The 15,526-nt window shown below is 40.8% G+C and overlaps 1 protein-coding gene across 2 annotated transcripts in view; it reads left to right on the top strand.

The window, feature by feature from the left end:
- The window catches only part of rbm45 (RNA binding motif protein 45), a 77,090-nt gene that overhangs the window by 26,868 nt on the left and 34,696 nt on the right, over positions 1-15,526 (top strand). The window lies entirely within an intron of this gene.

The raw sequence follows: 15,526 nt of genomic DNA, 5'->3' as shown, positions 1-15,526 counted from the left end.
ACTATTTCCCTTTATTTTCATTGACTTTTCTTAAGACTCTGACTACTGAATTGATCTTTTTTTTCCCTTAAACATAAATTTGATGTGAAGTGAGCCAACAGATGACCAACTAAATTGCGGCCTCAAACTCCTACCAACTTCACCTCATTCAGTTTCTTAATCTGAAGCCAATTCTCGTTGCTAATTCAACCCATTATTTAATTCCATGGTGCTCATTCTGCTATGGCAGACATTTTCAAAACTGTTGATTTTCTTTTTGAAGAGCGCTGTCAAAATGTTTTGTGCACCTGAGCAGATCAACATTTCTGAGGCCTTCACCATTCTTTATTTTCAGTTATTGTGTGATGGACGTATTTTGTTGTTTATTTGTTGGTACATTTTGTGTCTTAATATTGTTTGGTTGCTAATTAAGGAAAAAAGAAATAATTAAGGGGCCTTAATGTTAGTCTTAAGTTGTACATCAGTTACAATTAAGGCAAAGAGTTAATTAGCAGCTAAATCTGGTCACTAATTAAGAAAAGGGTTAGAATGAAAACCTGCAGCCACAGTATATAAATGTAATGAATTATTATATTATTATTAGCTCTCCAGGACTGGAGTTGGAGACCCCTGATTTAGAGCTACAGAAGTAGAGTGAGTGAGTGAGTGTGCCACACCCTGAACTGGTTTGAACTTGGCTCATTGTGCCTCATGCTCTCTAGTAATCTCCATCTTCCTTGTAACACTATAATAGGAAAAGTAATTTCATTAAATGGACTGATAGCCGATTTATTTTTTTTTGTTTTTTAGATTTAGTGGTACACTGAAAAAAATAGACTAAAGGGGTTGTTATCTTTATATATGTAATTTTAAGTTATTTTTTGTACTTAGTGGTCATATTTGCTGGTATTACATGGCAGTTTGTAGTTTAACTGACATAAATGTCAAGTGTCATATTAACACAATTAATTGACATTAAAACAAAGCCAATAGATTATTCTCTTTTAAACAGAGTCATAATCTGTCTTAGAGACTGTTATTATTATTTACCAATTTTATATTAATCTTCCTCAAAATTATACTTTATTTTTTTTAAACTCCAAACATGGTTCTCCCATTTTCACGATACACAGTTGCATGAAGTATAATTTAAATGGCTATCTCATACTTGCATATGGTGTGATTTTTGTGAGACTAGTAAGGTGGTGTGAATTTGCATGTATTAGTGCTGGACACACACATACCTGTGTGTGCTAACGGTAAGTAATGATTAATGCAGCGTGGCAGTCGGAAGGCACCAGCTAAACGTGGTTTTCAGAATAAAAAGGAAGTGGGGTAAGTAGAGGAGGGAGATCAGGGAATATAAAAAGGAAAGAAACAAACCTGAAAGAACAATTGTTTTTCTCAGAGGGCTGGAGGAGCTTCAAGAGGTAGACATGCTCTTGGCAGCTGACAGCAACAGCAATTTAATTCTTGTATTGCATAAAATTACACAACAAATGCCTCAAAGAGCTTAAACGGCCCCCCCAGCCATGACTCTCTAAGAGAACAATAAAATACCTTGTTGAAAAAAAAGAAATCTTGGAAAGGGCAATTCAAAGAGGGGACCTTCTTCTAGGCAAGATTGGGATGCAGCGGGTATCAAAAAAATGGTGTAAATACAGAACACAAGTAATTCTCTTCACAGAGCTAAATGGCCAGTCTGTCATGGCCACCTCAGAAATACAATATGACAGTACAAAATTCTTTATTCTTGCACCATGTGCAAGCATGGAGCACTGCGACCTAGCAAGGCAAAATGCAAGAACAGATTATATGACTCATTAAGTACAGAACTGTCACATATGAGGACACAGATTTGTTCAAGTGCATCCAAAATATAGTAGAAAGTGATTAATATAAATGAAAACCAACATCATCTGTCCATCAGTTAATTGTAGAACCAACATCATCTGTCCATCAGCTAATTATAGAACTAACATCATCTGTCCATCAGCTAATTGTAGAACCAACATCATCTGTCCATCAGCTAATTGTAGAACCAACATCATCTGTCCATCAGCTAATTGTAGAACCAACATCATCTGTCCATCAGCTAATTGTAGAACCATGGGCAGATTGTAGAAAACTGGCCCATACTGGCCATTCTACAGCTGGGTCAGTGCTGGGCCAGCCAGTCAGGTGAGGGGATCCTTCTAGCCCATGACTCCAGTGCTCCTTTATCTTAGATGACTTTTCTATAGTCAGCTGTGATGTGGAGCTGGTGGGGAGGAGAGATGTCGCAGGAGGTGATCAAAGAATGTTGTTCCAACATGGCAGCATCTGGGAAAGGGCATGGTGCCCAGGGAGCTGTGGCGACTGAAGATGTGGTAGCTCTGGGGCGCTTGGTACCAACATAGGTGGTGGATTGGAGAGTTGCAGCATGATGCGTCTGTGGATTCTGATGGGTTCTGATGAGGATGGAGAAAGAAGAAAGAAATGTTCGAGAAAGAGAAGAAAGAAACATTTGTGACTTTACTTTTCCAATTTGGAGTTTAACATTTATTGGAATATGTCTTTTAAATACCCTGGTATATGGATTTGGTTTTAGGAAGCAATGTTATGGATTATGTACTTATATATAATGCATTAGGGAAGGTCTACAGGACGGTAGTGAGACCAGCAATGTTATATGGGTTGGAGACGGTGGCACTGACCAGAAAGCAGGAGACAGAGCTGGAGGTGGCAGAGTTAAAGATGCTAAGATTTGCATTGGGTGTGATGAGGATGGACAGGATTAGAAATGAGGACATTAGAGGGACAGCTCAAGTTGGAAGACAAAGTCAGAGAAGCGAGATTGCATTGGTTTGGACATGTGCAGAGGAGAGATGTTGAGTATATTGGGAGAAGGATGCTAAGGATAGAGCTGCCAGGTAAGAGAAGAGGAGGAAGTCCTAAGAGAAGGTTTATGGATGTGGTGAGAGAGGACATGCAGGTGATGGGGGTGACAGAACAAGATGAAGAAGACAAAGATATGGAAGAAGATGATCTGATGTGGCAACCCCTAACGGGAGCAGCCGAAAGAAGAAGATATTGAATTTTTTATTTTATTACATGGTGTGCACATTTATGAACACACTTTATATTCTCTATAATTTAAATAAACTGTTGTTCTTTTTGATAAGCAAGAATCATGCTTGTTTGCTCCCTCGCCCTGGGCCATCCTTGGTCAAGACTATTGATGACCCGGATTTAAGGAGGTTTATACTGTTAGCAGGCAACCCAGGAATCACAGTGATATTTTGCTTAACGAACCGCCTTCTTTTTTGTATTGTGGTGCGAGAAGCTCCCACACCTTTGTAAAGTTGGAAACAAAGTCAAAGACTTTTAGTAATTTGACTATTTTTACTGTGTTTGTGGAAGCTGATTTATGATACTTATTTGTGACATACTGGCAAATGTGTAGCCCACCCTTCATCACAAAAGCATCTTTTTCTTCTTTTCCAATACAACATGACAGGTAATTATAGAATTACACAGTGGGATTAGAGAGTGTGAATCGTGCTCAGCTTACACAGTAATATGTGACCCATTGCACAATTTTAATAAAACTTATATATGTGTTATTGTTCGTGTTGATAGAATGCATGTGTCACATTTTAATGGATCAGTTTAAGTTGTTGAATATGAACACATTCAGTTATTTAAAAATAACCATATTCCTTAGGTTTGAATAGATCAAAACACCTTGTGGCTACTCAACAACACAAACTTGAACTAACCTAAGTTTATCTGTAAGAGAGAGTTTCTTACAAATTAATTATGTTAGTGGAACCTGTTGACATACAGTGCATCCGGAAAGTATTCACAGCGCATCACTTTTTCCACATTTTATTATGTTACAGCCTTATTCCAAAATGGATTATATTCGTTTTTTTCCTCAGAATTCTATACACAACACCCTATAATGACAACATGAAAAAAGTTTACTCGAGGTTTTTGCAAATTTATTAAAAATAAAAAAACTGAGAAATCCCATGTACATAAGTATTCACAGCCTTTGCTCAATACTTTGTCGATGCACCTTTGGCAGCAATTCCAGCCTCAAGTCTTTTTGAATACGATGCCACAAGCTTGGCACACCTATCCTTGGCCAGTTTCGCCCATTCCTCTTTGCAGCACCTCTCAAGCTCCGTCAGGTTGGATGAGAAGCGTCGGTGCACAGCCATTTTAAGATCTCTCCAGAGATGTTCAGTTGGATTCAAGTCTGGGCTCTGGCTGGGCCACTCAAGGACATTCACAGAGTTGTCCTGAAGCCACTCCTTTGATATCTTGGCTGTGTGCTTAGGGTCGTTGTCCTGCTGAAAGATGAACCGTCGCCCCAGTCTAAGGTCAAGAGCGCTCTGGAGCAGGTTTTCATCCAGGATGTCTCTATACATTGCTACAGTCATCTTTCCCTTTATCCTGACTAGTCTCCCAGTTCCTGCCGCTGAAAAACATCCCCACAGCATGATGCTGCCACCACCGTGCTTCACTGTAGGGATGGTATTGGCCTGGTGATGAGCGGTGCCTGGTTTCCTCCAAACGTGACTCCTGGCATTCACACCAAAGAGTTCAATTTTTGTTTCATCAGACCAGAGAATTTTCTTTCTCATGGTCTGAGAGTCCTTCAGGTGCCTTTTGGCAAACTCCAGGCGGGCTGCCATGTGCCTTTTATTAAGGAGTGGCTTCCGTCTGGCCACTCTACCATACAGGCCTGATTGGTGGATTGCTGCAGAGATGGTTGACCTTCTGGAAGGTTCTCCTCTCTCCACAGAGGACCTCTGGAGCTCTGACAGAGTGACCATCGGGTTCTTGGTCACCTCCCTGACTAAGGCCCTTCTCCCCTGATCGCTCAGTTTAGATGGCCGGCCAGCTCTAGGAAGAGTCCTGGTGGTTTCGAACTTCTTCCACTTACGGATGATGGAGGCCACTGTGCTCATTGGGACCTTCAAAGCAGCAGAAATTTTTCTGTAACCTTCCCCAGGTAAGTGCCTCGAGACAATCCTGTCTCGGAGGTCTACAGACAATTCCTTTGACTTCATGCTTGGTTTGTGCTCTGACATGAACTGTCAACTGTGGGACCTTCTGTAGACAGGTGTGTGCCTTTCCAAATCATGTCCAATCAACTGAATTTACCACAGGTGGACTCCAGTGAAGCTGCAGAAACATCTCAAGGATGATCAGGGGAAACAGGATGCACCTGAGCTCAATTTTGAGCTTCATGGCAAAGGCTGTGAATACTTATGTACATGTGCTTTCTCAATTTTTGTATTTTTAATAAATCTGCAAAAATCTCACTTTTTTCACGTTGTCATTATGGGGTGTTGTGTGTAGAATTCTGAGGAAAAAAATGAATTGAATCCATTTTGGAATAAGGCTGTAACATAACAAAATGTGGAAAAAGTGATGCGCTGTGAATACTTTCTGGATGCACTGTAATTAGATTAATTAATTCCAACATTATGTTTTCCAGTGTATTTATAAAAACATCTTACTTATAAAAGCTATCAAATTCATTTAATAGAAATCGCTGATATGGCCCAGTCAGCAGTGAGTTTGAGATTTAATTTTTACAGTCTCCATTAAGTACTCCTGGGCACCATTGTGTTCTTGATAGATGACCATATTTTTCTCTCTGTATGGAGTTTTCAGTTGTCTGTTAAATATGTAGGAAAAGCAGTTTAATAATGAAATTGCCTACAGCATGTGTGTCCTATTAAATATTCATTTGCTAAGCTTCATGTTTTAAAGACACCCAGGAGAACACCAGTTGGTAGCACTTGAGTTACAAAGGCGCCTACTAGACAGCAGTCATTTACTTTTTGCAGTCTGTTGTGGAGTTAACTTTGTGTATTCTTTACCAGTTTATTTAAAGATGGTAATCTAATTTAAAGCATGTTTTATATTTCTTTTTTTTAATGGTTTGTGGACTCATTCGCCCCTTTTGAGCTCCCTGACCTTGTTTAATTTGTTAGCTTTGATTATTAACATATTTGGTTTACAGCTATCATACATATAGGTTAGGTGTTGTCTAAATTTCCCCTCTTCCAATTTTTGTCGTCTTGGGCATTCTTAAAAGTGATGTTTCAATCTAACATTGTTCTGTGCTTTTTGGTGCTCCTGTCCAAATTACTGTTCCCTGTTTCTCCTACCCGCATTAGTCATCACTCTTAATGCTGAATTTGCTCTGTTTACGAGAAGCACTGCACATGTATGTATGTATGTATGTATGTATGTATGTATGTATGTATGTATGTATGTATGTATGTATGTATGTATGTATGTATGTATGTATGTATGTATGTATGTATGTATGTATGTATGTATGTATGTATGTATGTATGTATGTATGTATGTATGTATGTATGTATGTATGTATGTATGTATGTATGTATGTATGTATGTATGTATGTATGTATGTAATTCCCATTTTTTTTGCTTTACAGCCTTAAATATAAACACACACAAAAAATATTTCTTCCCAGCTTTACTTACTCAATGCAACCTCTAACATCCAAGTGAAAGATATCACAGCTACAGTTCAGAAAAATGATAAAAAATCAAAAACAAAACATACTGATTTTAATAAAGGATCACCCCCAATGTCAATGTCGTTTTGTTGACCCACCTTTTGCTTTAATGACTGCCTTGAGTCTGTTGGGATACTTCTCTTTCAGCTTTGCACACCTAGGTTGAGCCTCCTCAATATTTTCCCCCAACTCTTCTTTACAGTTTAACTGTTCAAGTTCAGTCAAATTGGATGGTGAGTGTTGGTGGTCTGCTATCTTCAAATCTTTCCACAGATTTTCAATGGGATTTAGGTCTGGGCTCTGACTGGCCACACCAGGATATTCACTTCTTTCTCCTTCAGCCACTGTGTGGTCAATTTTCCTGTGTGTTTAGGGTCGTTGTCATGTTGAAAGATGAACATTATGCCCATCTTCAACTTTCTGGCAGACGGTAGCAGGTTTTCCTCCAGAATTTGATGGGATTTTGCCCCATCCATTTTTTCCTTCTACCCTAACGAGAGCCCCAGGCCCTGCGGCAGAGAAACACCCCCACAACAGGATGCTGCTACCTCCATGCTTTACTGTAGGTATGGTGTGTTGTGGATGGTGAGCTGCATTGGTGTACCGTTTGGTATTGAGGTCAAATAGTTCGATTTTGGTCTCATCTGACCATAAGACCTTTTTCCCACTTGGCAGCAGAATCTTCAAGGTGCATTCTGGCAAAGCTCAAACGAGCCTTCATGTGGCCTTTCTTGAGAAGTGGCTTTTTCCTTGTGACCCTCCCGAACAAACTACAATTGTGGAGCGCTTGTGAAATTGTTGTCACATGCACACAATGACCACTCTGCCATAAAATCCTGTAACTCCTTCAAAGTGGCCATTGGCCTCTTGGTACCCTCTCTTACCAGTTTCCTCCTTGCTCTTCCATCCAGTTTGGAGGGCCGGCTGGCTCCAGGGAGGGTCCTAGTAGTACCAAACACCCATCCATCCATCCATTTTCCAACCCGCTGAATCCGAACACAGGGTCACGGGGGTCTGCTGGAGCCAATCCCAGCCAACACAGGGCACAAGGCAGGAAACAACCCTGGGCAGGGTGCCAACCCACCGCAGGACACACACCCACACACCAAGCACACACTAGGGCCAATTTAGAATCACCAATCCCTTGCCACTTATTTATGATTGACTTTACTGAGCTCCTTGGGATTGATAAAGCCTTTGAGATTTTTTTTTGGTCTCCATCTCCTGCCTTACGTCTGTCCATAACTCTATACCTGAGATCTTTTGAAAGTGGCTTGCCACCATAGTCAGCTGTTTGCTGTCAGTTGCACTACCAAGCAAGGGAATGAATGAGCCAGGAACAGCTTCACTAATCACACGGATTACAACTGATCACCGGTGGAAGGAAGACAGTAACCACTATGGAAATGGTGGGCACTGACACCTGATTGAGTTTATTAATCTCGGTATTTCTTGTTTTTTTTATTTTTTAAAATTCTTCTGAACTGTAGCTGTGATATCTTTGACTTGTATGTTATAGATTGAATTGAGTAAGTAAAGCTAGAAAAAATATTGGTTTGTGTGTTTTCATTTAAGGCTGTAAAGCAAAAAAAAAAAGTGAATATTTCGAAGGGGGGGGATTCTTTTCTATATCCACTGTGTATGTTTGTATATATGTGTATATACACAGTGCATCCGGAAAGTATTCGCAGCGCATCACTTTTTCCACATTTTATGTTACAGCCATATTCCAAAATGGATTAAATTCATTTTTTTCCTCAGAATTCTACACACAACACCCCATAATGACAACGTGAAAAAAGTTTACTTGAGATTTTTGCAAATTTATTAAAAATAAAAAAAACTGAGAAATCACATGTACATAAGTATTCACAGCCTTTGCTCAATACTTTGTCGATGCACCTTTGGCAGCAATTTCAGCCTCAAGTCTTTTTGAATATGGTGCCACAAGCTTGGCACACCTATCCTTGGCCAGTTTCGCCCATTCCTCTTTGCAGCACCTCTCAAGCTCCATCAGGTTGGATGGGAAGCGTCGGTGCACAGCCATTTTAAGATCTCTCCAGAGATGTTCAATCGGATTCAAGTCTGGGCTCTGGCTGGGCCACTCAAGGACATTCACAGAGTTGTCCTGAAGCCACTCTTTTGATATCTTAGCTGTGTGCTTAGGGTCGTTGTCCTGCTGAAAGATGAGCAGGTTTTCGTCCAGGATGTGTCTGTACATTGCTGCAGTCATCTTTCCCTTTATCCTGACTAGTCTCCCAGTTCCTGCCGCTGAAAAACATCCCCACAGCATGATGCTGCCACCACCATGCTTCACTGTAGGGATGGTATTGGGCTGGTGATGAGCGGTGCCTGGTTTCCTCCAAACATAACACCTGGCATTCACACCAAAGAGTTCAATCTTTGTCTCATCAGACCAGAGAATTTTCTTTCTCATGGTCTGAGAGTCCTTCAGGTGCCTTTTGGCAAACTCCTGGTGGGCTGCCATCTGCCTTTTACTAAGGAGTGGCTTCCGTCTGGCCACTGTACCATACAGGCCTAATTGGTAGATTGCTGCAGAGATGGTTGTCCTTCTGGAAGGTTCTCCTTTCTCCACAGAGGACCTCTGGAGCTGTGACAGAGTGACCATCGGGTTCTTTGTCACCTCCCTGACTAAGGCCCTTCTCCACCGATCGCTCAGTTTAGATGGCCGGCCAGCTCTAGGAAGAGTCCTGGTGGTTTCGAACTTCTTCCACTTACGGATGATGGAGGCCACTGTGCTCATTGGGACCTTCAAAGCAGCAGAAATTTTTTTGTAACCTTCCCTAGATTTGTGCCTCGAGACAATCCTGTCTCAGAGGTCTACAGACAATTCCTTTGACTTCATGCTTGGTTTGTGCTCTGACATGAACTGTCAACTGTGGGACCTTATATAGACTGGTGTGTGCCTTTCCAAATCAGGTCCAATCAACTGAATTTACCACAGGTGGACTCCAATGAAGCTGCAGAAACATCTCAAGGATGATCAGGGGAAACAGGATGCACCTGAGCTCAATTTTGAGCTTCATGGCAAAGGCTGTGAATACTTATGTACATGTGCTTTCTCAGTTTTTTTATTTTTAATAAATTTGCAAAAATCTCAAGTAAACTTTTTTCACATTGTCATTATGGGGTGTTGTGTGTAGAATTATGAGGAAAAAAAATTAATTTAATCCATTTTGGAATAAGGCTGTAACATAAAATGTGGAAAAAGTGATGTGCTGTGAATACTTTCTGGATGCACTGTGTGTGTGTGTGTGTATGTATATATATATATATATATATATATATATATATATATATATATATATATATTTAATATACACACAGAGTTCGGTCCATAAATATTTGGACAGAGACAACTTTTTTCTAATTTTGGTTCTGTACATTACCACAATGAATTTTAAATTAAACAACTCCGATGCAGTTGAAGTGCAGACTTTCAGCTTTAATTCAGTGGGGTGAACAAAACGATTGCATAAAAATGTGAGGCAACTAAAGCATTTTTTAACACAATCCCTTCATTTCAGGGGCTCAAAAGTAATTGGACAAATGAAATAACTGGAAATTAAAGGTTCATTTCTTATGCTTGGTTGAAAACCCTTTGCTGGCAATGACAGCCTGAAGTCTTGAACTCCTGGACATCACCAGATGTTGGGTTTCCTCCTTTTTAATGCTCTGCCAGGCCTTTACTGCAGTTTGCTTTCAGTTGCTGTTTGTGGGCCTTTCTGTCTGAAGTTTAGTCTTCAACAAGTGAAACACCTGCTCAATTGGGTTAAGATCAGGTGACTGACTTGGCCATTCAAGAATTTTCCACTTCTTTGCTTTAATAAACTCCTGGGTTGCTTTGGCTGTATGTTTTGGGTCGTTGTCCATCTGTATCATGAAACGCTGCCCAATCAATTTGACTGCATTTAGCTGGATTTGAGCAGACAGTATGTCTCTAAACACCTCAGAATTCATTCAGCTGCTTCTGTCCTGTGTCACATCATCAATAAACACTAGTGTCCCAGAGCCACTGGCAGCCATGCACACCCAAGCCATCACACTGCCTCCACCGTGTTTTACAGATGATGTGGTCTGCTTTGGATAATGAGCTGTTCCACGCCTTCTCCATACTTTTTTCTTGCCATCATTCTGGTAGAGGTTGATCTTGGTTTCTTCTGTCCAAAGAATGTTTTTCCAGAACTGTGCTGGCTTTTTTAGATGTTCTTTAGCAAAGTCCAATCTAGCGTTTCTATTCTTGAGGCTTATGAGTGGCTTGCACCTTGCAGTGCACCCTCTGTATTTACTTTCATGCAGTCTTCTCTTTATGGTAGACTTGGATATCGATACGCCGACCCCCTGGAGAGTGTTGTTCACTTGGTTGGCTGTTGTGAAGGGGTTTCCCTTCAGTATGGAAATGATTCTGCGATCATCCACCACTGTTGTCTTCCGTGGACGTCTAGGTCTTTTTGCGTTGCTGAGTTCACCGGTGCTTGCTTTCTTTCTCAGGATGTACCAAACTGTAGATTTTGCCACTCGTAATATTGTAGCAATTTCTCGGATGGGTTTTTTCACCTGCATGGAGAGCTCCTTTGACCGCATGTTGTCTGTTCACAGCCAAATCTTCCACATGCAAGCACCATACCTCAAATCAACTCCAGGCCTTTTGTCTGCTTAATTGATAATGACATAACGATGGACTTGCCCACACCTGCCCATGAAATAGCCTTTAGTCAGTTGTCTAATTACTTTTGAGCCCCTGAAATGAAGGGATTGTGTTCAAAAAATGCTTTAGTTACCTCACATTTTTATGCAATCGTTTTGTTCACCCCACTGAATTAAAGCTGAAAGTCTGCACTTCAACTGCATCGGAGTTGTTTCATTTAAAATTCATTGTGATAATGTACAGAACCAAAATTAGAAAAAAGTTGTCTCTGTCCAAATATTTATGGACCTAACTGTATATACAGTAATCCCTCACTTATCGCGGGAGATAGGTTCCAAGGCCGACCGCGATAACTGAATTTCCGCGAAGTAGGGACACCATATTTATTTAATTATTTAACGTGTATTTGGACGTTTTTAAACCCTCCCTGTATTGTTTACAACCCACCCTTTACTCTATTAATAACAGGGACAACTGCAAAGCAATATGAAATCAGTAGATAAGTTTACACTTATTGTATAGCGAAGTACACGTAGCAGCTTGTAGGCGGTCATGACGTCATCGACCTTGTTGCAAAGATTCCTAAAGCAGATTCCATCCAGACTACTGCCTTATCACGTCCACTTGCAACTCGTTTTGTGCCCTGGTTAAAGGACACTGCGGCCGTAGATCTTATATGCTTTTCCTCCTTTTTAAATAAAAAGAATCGTGGACTCATTGATGCTGTGATGGTGTCCTGCAGCAATGTAGCTGTTCCCTTCCTTCAACATATCCAAAACTTTTACCTTTTCTGCAATCATTTGCATCTTCTGTTGGCGCTTGGACACGGCCCCTGAAGCAGTAGCACATTAATGCTGAATGAGTGAGATAAGACTTCCTGGTTAATGCAGCACTCCGTCGCTGAGCCAATCAGCAGCACACAGGAACTTAAGTGCGTGTTCTGATTGGGTAGCTTTTCAGCCATCCACCAATAGCATCTCTTGTATGAAATCAACTGGGCAAACCAACTTAGGAAGCAAGTACCAGAAGTAAAAAGACCCATTGTTCGCAGAAACCCGCAAAGCAGCGAAAAATCTGCGTTATATATTTAGATATATTTACATGTAAAATCCGCGAAGTCGTGAATCCGTGAACCGCGAAGTAGCGAGGGATTACTGTAGTGGCAAAGGCTCTTTATTGGCACCGACCTGACACAGACTGACACCAGAGGCACGGGTAAAATAAACAAACTATTTATTTTTTCTTCAGCCATGGGGCACGTCTTCCCTGTGTCCCACAGGCCCTACACAGTCGCCAAAACACACAAAGAAAAATCACCCCAAATCGCACTCTTTGTCTTCCTCCACTACTCCTCCAGGCAGCTTCGTCCTTCTCGTCCCAATTCTGGTGCCCTGAGCAGTGGCTGCAGGCTCCTCTTATAGCCCATCCGGAAGTGCTGCAGGTGCTCATTGAACTACTTCCGGCTGCATTTCCGGGTGTGGCTGCGCTCCCGCCCTGACAGGCTTGTTAAGCCATGCAGCTCCCCCGGCGGAGGCCACGGAGCCCAACCAGGATGAGCTCCAGTGTTCCACAAAAGTGGCCCCGAAACAACCCACTGGGGCTGCCAACTAAGGTCCCGAGGGATGTAGCGTGGCTCCCATGGCTGCACCCCCGGAACCAGTGACAAAGGGGCCTCCAGGCCAGGCATGGGTCCCGGCCGTTTGCCACTATATGTATGTATGTGTGTATATATGTATGTGTGTATATATGTATGTATATGTATGTATGTATGTATGTATGTATGTATTTATGTGTGTGTGTGTATATATATATATATATATATATATATATATATATATATATATATATATATATACAAACACACACACACACACACACAGTGGAACCTCGAGATACGAACAGCTCTGTATACTAGAAATTCAAGATACGAGAAAGTATGAGCGAAAAATTCAGATCTAAATACGAGCATTGGCTCACGTAACGAGCCACGAGCCAGGCTGTGGGTATAGCTCGCGGCTTAGCGAGGGGGCGTGGTAGCTGTAGCGAGCCGTAGTGCGATCTGCAGTGTGGGCGTTTCTCACCTAAGTGCACAGGTGGGAAACTGCCCACATCCATGATTGTTTCTGTGGCTGATGGGCTGCAGCTGCCATGTCCTCCCCGCATATATAGAGAAGCGCGAGCCGGTTAAGGGGGAGAAGAAGTAAAAGAAAAGAGAGGAGAGAGAATGGAGGTTGCAGGATGAGGAGGCAGGCAGGCAGGAAGCAGCAGCAGCAGGAGAAAGTCGGTGCGGGAGAGCAAGCGAGTGCAGGCTCGCGTGTAGCTGAACAGGCGAGCCAAACAGCTGAAGCAGGACGGTGTAGAGAAGGTCAGCTGCATTAAGAGTGTCTCGCCTGTTGCAGAGCCCGCATGGGAGAAGCAGGTGAGACGCTGACGCTAACAGAGAAGAAGCACCGGGGATTGTCATCTGTTTTTTAAAGACTGCTTCCTGTTGACGTTTTAACCTTGTGTTAAAGGATTGTTATTCTTGTGTATTTTAAACCTCCACTTCACAACTGTTTTAAGGATTATTTATTTAAAGATTTATTGAATGCTCTACTGCACTTTGGACACTTGTTTTGATTCTTTTAATAATCAGTTATATTATTTACCATTGTTATTTATTAAAGGTAGACTACAGTATATTTTATTTATCAGTGTTATTTGTTAGGAAAATTGATTTTTATGTTAATATTTTTGGGGTGCGGAACGGATTAACTGGATTTCCATTATTTTCAATGGGTAAGTTTGTTCTAGATACGAGAAATTCGCTTTTCTAGCTCAGTGCTGGAACGAATTAAACTCGTATCTCGAGGTTCCACTATCTATATCTATATATATATATATATATATATATATATATATATATATATATATATATATATACATATACATACAGCTTTTCCATCACGCCAAGAAGCACTTTGATCTATTGCTGCATTCACTTTCATTAACTCCCATGCCAACACTCCATTTCACATTCTTGTTATTCATTTATTTTCCATTTGTCCTCAAACAAGTTCACCAGCATACAAGAGCCTCCGGGGTTAGTCTGTCATATCAAGTTAAAAAAATTATCCAGGATGAAAATCCTCCTTCACTTTAAATATTGTCTATCTTTCTTTCCTGAAAACCAAAATTCTTAGTCATACATCACACTGCTGACTAGAACATCGCCTAAAGGGATCATTTTACTGCAAATCATCTAATGTGATTTACCTAATTCTCTGCATGAAATGTCCTTTTTCTTCAAAAATCAGACAATGTGATTTTCTGGATTTTTTTTTTTCTCATTTTGTCTCTCATAGTTGAGGTATACCTATGATGAAAATTACAGGCCTCGCTCATCTTTTTAAGTGGGAGAACTTGCACAATTGGTGGCTGACTAAATACTTTTTTGCCCCACTGTCAGTTTCTATATTACATCCTGCCTGAAGAAGGGGCCTGAGTTACCTTGAAAGCTTGCATATTGTAGTCTTTTTAGTTAGCCAGCAAAAGGGGTCATTTTGCTTGACTTCTCACTACATCCATTAATGGCTAACACAGTAAAACACCCTCATACTATAGTCATACATCACTAAAACTACAGATACAACTATTTATCCACACCTGATTTTTCTTAAGACTGATGCTTTTCTTGCTTTTTTTCTCCTAGAAAAACTTTTTTCTTTCCTGAGGACAAAGCTAAAACTGCACTTTAGTGATTGGTACCTGATCTTTTCTCCAGTTCTTTCCAGTCACAGTTATATTCAACAAAGCTGATAAAAACTGAAGCCTTTCCGACATTTCATGGTGCTCACCAACTGCAGGTGTCCTACAAGGCATTCATACTAAGCCTTTCAGGCACATTTTGAGAAAGCAAAATTCAGTGTTCTAATCAATAATGCTACCTACTCCAATAGTACTACCTCCAAAATACACATCTACATTTTAAACGTGTTTAAAAAGTCTGTTAACCCATAAGATTTAGGGACAGGAGGTTAAAATACCATATGCGACTGCTTTAAATGTAAAAGTGTATTTATATGACCTGCAGCTTAAACCTCTGTGAACTGCACCATGCTATAAGTTCATAGTACAGTACTTGTACATCACTCCTGCTAAGCACGAATGGTGCAACCAGAATCGAAAAATGGTTGCTTGATATTGTTATTTGTCAGACTAATAATGTTTAGTATTAACTGCATGCAGCTAAAGCAAGGACAATTCTTTCAGGTAGGGACTCTAAGTGACTGGAACAGATGCATGGTTCAAAAGCACTGTAAAAATACAGAAAATTCAGATAGCTCAT

Source organism: Erpetoichthys calabaricus, chromosome 8, assembly GCF_900747795.2.
Source record: "Erpetoichthys calabaricus chromosome 8, fErpCal1.3, whole genome shotgun sequence".
NCBI classification, from domain to species: domain Eukaryota; kingdom Metazoa; phylum Chordata; class Cladistia; order Polypteriformes; family Polypteridae; genus Erpetoichthys; species Erpetoichthys calabaricus.
Note: the sequence above shows the minus strand (reverse complement) of the source record. Positions and strands in the feature narration are given on the sequence as shown.